Source organism: Leucoraja erinacea, chromosome 7, assembly GCF_028641065.1.
Source record: "Leucoraja erinacea ecotype New England chromosome 7, Leri_hhj_1, whole genome shotgun sequence".
Lineage (NCBI taxonomy): Eukaryota > Metazoa > Chordata > Chondrichthyes > Rajiformes > Rajidae > Leucoraja > Leucoraja erinaceus.
In genome coordinates, this window is record NC_073383.1 from 10,550,986 (window position 1) to 10,556,985 (window position 6,000).

At 47.1% G+C, this 6,000-nt stretch overlaps 1 protein-coding gene across 4 annotated transcripts in view; it reads right to left on the minus strand.

The window, feature by feature from the left end:
• LOC129698644 (signal transducer and activator of transcription 1-alpha/beta-like) overlaps window positions 1–5,704 on the minus strand; it is a 46,782-nt gene extending 41,078 nt beyond the window's left edge. Inside the window, exons 1-2 of one of the 4 annotated variants that reach the window (XM_055637778.1) lie at window positions 5,523–5,704; window positions 5,409–5,479 (exon numbers count right to left, since the gene is read on the minus strand). The gene's annotated coding sequence lies outside the window, so the exon portion shown is untranslated. Of the gene's footprint in view, window positions 1–5,408; window positions 5,497–5,522 lie in introns of all 4 variants that reach the window. The other 3 variants (XM_055637779.1, XM_055637777.1, XM_055637780.1) reach the window with 3 other exon arrangements.
• Between the last annotated feature and the right edge of the window lie 296 nt (window positions 5,705–6,000).

Here is a 6,000-nt window from a genome sequence, read left to right on the forward strand (position 1 = left end):
ATTAAAAACAGTTTCTCACCTTGATTGTCCCAGAATATACCTCTCTCTCTCTCCCCCCCCCCCCCTCTCTTTCTTCCCCTCTCTCTCTCCCCCCCCCCCCCCCTCTCTCTCTCAAAAATTTCCACTGTGGGGAAAGGCACCAGAAAGTTAAGTCCTCTTCCTCTGAAACACCCGAGGTCGGGGCCCATTTGTGGCCTTGCAGCCAGTCCGATAATTTTCAGGGCCCTCTTGCCGTGAAAGATGGAACTCCAGCGTCGGGTGAAACAATTCCTCAAGCGGCTGGGAAAGTCTGGAGCGGCTGCCTCCTCCCCGGAGACCGGGGCACTCGTAGACCTCAGGCCGCGCCGGTTGGAGCTCCGACCCCGGCGAACTCGATCCCTGGCTCCGCGGCGCTCCAAATCCAGCGCTGCCCGCAGCTCCGCGATGTTGGTAGTCGGCTGCCGCAGTGCTCCGGAGCTTACCGCACGGTGACCCGGTAAGGCATCGCCTGCTCAGTGATGGTGTCCTTGCGCTGTGCCGCCGCTGAAGCTGTAGTCCCGGCCGGTCCCGACAGGAAACGCCGTTACATTCTCGATGGTAGGCCGCGAGGACGGGGAGAAGAAGCAGCTCGGAGGGATGCTGCTGCTCCAACCAGGTAGGTGACTAAGAATTAAAGTTTCCCCCTTCCCCACCCCCACATAAAAGACATCCACTAACATTTTGGACAGGACTTAAAATTTAAAAAAATGTGAAGAGACGGACTGCGGGCAGGCTGCCATACACAGACCACTCCTGCACATCCACCATCTTAGGTTAACATTTTTAAATAGCCTTAAGTGTCCAAATAACATTCACACAAGAATTCACAAAATAACATAATTTTTATGTTTTTATCTCATTGTCATGGGTTCATAGGCCAAATGGAAGGAATTTAATGTTTAATACCAGTAAATTAATGGCCATTTAAATCAGCTTGCGAGTGGGGTTTTCCGGAACGCGAACATTTGGAACGTTGAGGTTGCAGTGATTTTAGTCCCCCATATCGGCAGCAAAAACACTGTCGGTTCTTCGGAGAAAAAAAAAAAATCACCGTTTCGCAACTTAAAATGTGAATTAAATGCAGCTTAAGAAACACTTTTATACATAAAAATAAACAACTTTATTTTACCAGGCCCCTACATAAAATCTGGCCCCGTTGTCGGCTTCAGAAGCTGATTTTAAAATCGCTCCAGAAACACATTTTAACCCCGCCCTCCACCCCCCCCCCCCCCTCAAACGCGCCAAGATCACGCACACGGCCAGTGGCAGAATTGCACCACTGCTGAAGTCAAGTATTGTAACATACCTACTCTACAGGCATGCATCCCATATAGCCCAGAACGACTCTCAGTGCCCCCCCCCCCCCCCCCCCCCCCCAATTTAAATCTGTCTGTCCTACACTATCTCTCCAGTCATTTACATTGGTGCCTTTCACTTGCTTGTGTGCTCATTGGTAAGTGAAATCAGGCTTCTTCATCTCTTCTCCCCCCCCCCCCCCCCCCCCCCCGACCACATTCTGCCTCCCCCGACCACGTTCTCTTCCTATCTATTTTCCTGCTCTTTGTCCATCTGACGTTCACCCACACACGTGCCTGTATAGGAACTGCAGATGTTGGTTTAAACCGAATATAGACACAACATGCTGGTGTACCTCAGTGGGGCAGGCAGCATCTCTGGAGAGAAGGAATGGGTGACGTTTCGGGTCGAGACCCTTCTTCAGACGGAGATGGTGCCTGTCCCGCTGAGTTACTCCAGCATTTTGTGTCTCTCTGCCTGCACTAGCTAGAGCTGCAGGTTGTCTGCATCCTGACGTGTTCAAGCCACATTGTAGTATCAAGCTTAGCAAACGGACAGCTCTTGTGTGTCCAAGATGCAGAAGAACCCAGAGCATTCATTCCCTTAGTGGCACAGGATAAGTGGCACTAAGACACCCTATTGTGCTTAGATTTATTAGATTGACTGAATTAACAGATTTATTTATTTATTTTTTTTAATCCTGGAATAAATTGTTTATTGTTTTACCTAACCTAAACCAAAGTTCAAATTAAATGTTTGTTCAATTTTCCAGAAGTTTCTCGTACTCTTTTTAAATATTACATTGCGCAACACCCTTTTAAGATCAAGTTGATACAATAACTTCTTTGCCTCAAGGTTTACCAAAGTACAATGAAGTGAATGAATTGGCGGAGGTGTAACAGAAGTGCAAAATCCACACCCACATGTGAAGCTGCATGTGCCAATATAAACAATTGAATTTTGTGGTAGATGAGCGACACTCCTTTGAAGTAAAGGTAAACATTTCCAGTAAATCCCTTCTGCCCACAACACAATCCCAATCTCACAATGGATTTTCTCCACACATTCCCATCAACGCCTTGCTTGCCCCACTCTTCCCGATATCCATCAGGTCACAGACACACTGGGAACAATTTAGTAGCAATTAATCTTTAGGATGTAGGGGGAAACTTCCGTGTTATACTTCCGGTGGCGTTGGTGCCAGCAGCCTCCACCTACAGCCCGGTATCTTTTTTTGTTTTTTTGTTTATTTAGTTATGTAAAAGTGTTTTTATGTGGGGGAAGAGGGCACGGTGCGGGGGATACCGTCCTTCAGCCGCTTCCTGGTGAGGACGCAACTATTATTCGAGTCGCGTCCTCGCCCCCCCCCCTCCCCCCTACAGCGGCCTACCTACCTGGATTGGCGCGGCCTTTCCTGCTGGGATCGATCAGAGCTCCAGCAGCGGCGGGACAGCGCTGGAACATCGCGGGGCTGGCGATGCCTTACCGGGGGTCGCCGTCTGGAGCCCGGAATGCTGGACCTGCTGCACCGACATCCTGGAGTTGCGGTTTGCGGAGCTCCCAACGCGGGTGGCGCTGATGGACAGCGTGGGGTCCTGCGACTCTGCCCGGCTCGGCCTGTGGACGCAGGAGCTGCAGACTCCGGCAGTGGGAGGCGGCTGATCAGGAGGTCCGGGCCGCTGAGGAGGAGGATGCTCACCGTCGGGGTTCGGCGTTGGCGTTCCACCAGCCCGGCGTGAGGGCCTGAACATCGGGCCACCCGGGGCGGCGACCGCGGGTGCTCGGAAGGCCCCGACCACGGATGAACACGGAGGGGAGGCTGGCTGGACTATGGTGCCATCCGGACTATGGTGCCATCCTCACCTTGGTGCCATCCTCACCTTGGTGCCATTTATGCTATGTTGTGTCGTGGACGTTCCGTGTTTGTGCTTTTTTTAAAATTCAATTTCAATTTTATTTTTAATATGTCTTATTATTTATTTATTTATTATTTATTTATTTATTGTGATTTTTTTTAATGATACTGCCTGTAAGGGAAATTCATTTTGTTGTCTCAAATTGAGACAATGACAATAAATTTGAATACAATACAATACAAAACTGCAACACAAGCCAGGGAATGGCGGGGGTGGGTATAGGGAACACATCGGAATCACAAATGCAAACTCTACAGGCAGCACCAGAGATCTGGACTGAACCCAGGTCACTGCAGCTGCAAGGCAGCAACTTTACTGACCCCACCGTAGTATCAGTGTTCCAAAATAGTGACATAAGGCTTTTCATATCAACTGAGGAAAAATAAAATATCCTGATATTTAGAATGAAAGTCTGAATGTTTTAGCGCAGGTAGGACTTGTACCGAGATAGGTCAGAGTACAAGTGTTACTGAGTCACAGTGGACATTGCTTACACTAACCGGCATAGCAATGCAAATCATCAATAGTTGTAACTAAGCCGTTAAAATAGTGAGGCCACCAAGCCAACACATTCTGCAGCACAGTGACGCAGCTACTAAAGCTGTTGCATCTCAGCTGCAGTGAAACCAAAACCCCAAGATAGGCACAAAAAGCTGGAGTAACTCAGCGGGACAGGCAGCATCTCAGGAGCGAAGGAATATGTGACGTTTCTGGTTGAGACTCTTCTTTAGACCCCAAAACCCCAAAGTTGGCAGGACTGTTTAAGAGTTTCCTCCGTAAACAATGTTCGAAAACAGTTTGGAAGAAGGAAAATATTTTAGATGTTCAGCATTTACAGGTTGTTTTTTTTTTTACATTTACATAATTATATACTACGTGATCCCAATTACATTTTCAGTGTGTCATCATTCACTAGTAAAGAGTTAAATTTGTTTTTATAATTCTGAATTTGGACAACTGAATTTGAAAACCTAAACCTTTTTGCACCAACTCAAATTATATAATGAATAATATAATAACATAACTCATGACACCATTCCACCAGTTTGCAAATGTCATCCACTGTGCTGTGATGAGAAAAGCCAAACGTTGTATTTTTAAGGGCAGTTTTTAAATAATTAGCACGCAATGTAATCTTTTGCTTGCAATAGTGTGTTAAATTGTTACTTTGACTTCTAGTGAGTCGTTTACTACGAAATCTTCAATATGTACTCAGTTGTTCTATCGTTCCGAGGGCAGAGCCGGAATGTATTACTAGGGAAAAAGAGACACGTTAGGATAATGCTTTGATTTTTGTTCTTGCTAATCCAAGCCATGATTTTTCTTTTAAACGAAGAAAGAAGATTTTTCTAGGATACATTCATAACTTCTTAACTAACGATTTACCTATCAGACATTACTTTACGGTTCTTTTCTTGATGGGAAAAACATATAATTAATTTGGAGATGCAAGAGATTGCAGATGTTAGAATCTTGAGCAAATATAAACTGCTAGAGAAAATAAGCAGTTCAGACAGCATCTGTGGAAAGACCCTTCCTCTGATAATCAATTTGTATCGGTAGGCATGTCACAACGGTTGTAACAATTCCAGAACTATGATTACACACTTCTCGATAGCTTCGACTGTGAAAGATAGTTAATCCATAAGAGCAACTTAAAACAAAAACTTTACCAAGTATGCTGTACTGTTTAGAAAGGAGGGTCTGTCTGTTTGTATAGGATCCAACAAATGGGTTACCCTGCCCACCTTTTCTCAAACAATGCCCTCATATAAAAAATGTTACATACCGATGATGGGTCTCATGTATTTGCGTTTATCTTTAAGCTATCCCGGCGCTTTGCCCAGCACACTGACATCCCCAATGCCGATGTAAAACGAACTTTCATAACAGTTGTCTCCATCTATCACTTTTGCACATGCACATTGAGATGTCTCAGACTCTCTTGACTCTTGAGATGTGTAATTTCTACTCGCCTGCCACACTTCAAATAAAACCCCAAGCATCTCCCGGCCACGCAACGTATACATAAACACAATAATCGCAACCTCGTTAAAAATCAAATAATAATAATAATGCATGGTCGATTTTTGAGCAAAATGCAGCTGAAGACTTAAGGATTCTGCAAGAACTCCACTGAGTTAAACGTCTAGCAACGGACTGGACAAATGCACTCACCTGAGTCCGAGGGAAGAGCGAGTAAGACAGTGCAAGCTGGGTCAGGGGGGCAAACTGGATGAAGGGGTAAACTGGATGAAGGGGCAACCTGGATCAGCTGGATCAGTGGGCAACCTGGATCAGTGGGCAACCTGGATCAGTGGGCAACCTGGATCAGTGGGCAACCTGGATCAGTGGGCAACCTGGATCAGTGGGCAACCCGGTTGCCCAGAGTTGCTGTGCAGAATCGGGATGAAAGTTGCAAGGTGCCCGGGATTGTACAATATATACGGAAGTACTCTGCATACCACCGACCCGCGGCCTGACTGACGGCCGCCGCGGCCAATGGCGGGCCGGGGTGTAGCAGCGGGGACCAATGGGCGCCCGGGGGAGGCGGGACCTGGGCCCGGGGGGGCGGGGCTCGCGCGGTGACTCCGCCGTCTATCTCTCTGCAGGCGGGGGTGAGAGCACTTGCAGGGCGCAGGGAGGGTTTGCATACGTGCAAACACCACGTGCTTTCCAAGAAGTCACGAAATAAGAACTGAAGCAGCTTTTGCAGGAAAGCAAAATCGAAAGTATAGTTGTCGCTCGCAGAACGGGGTGGAGAAAAGGA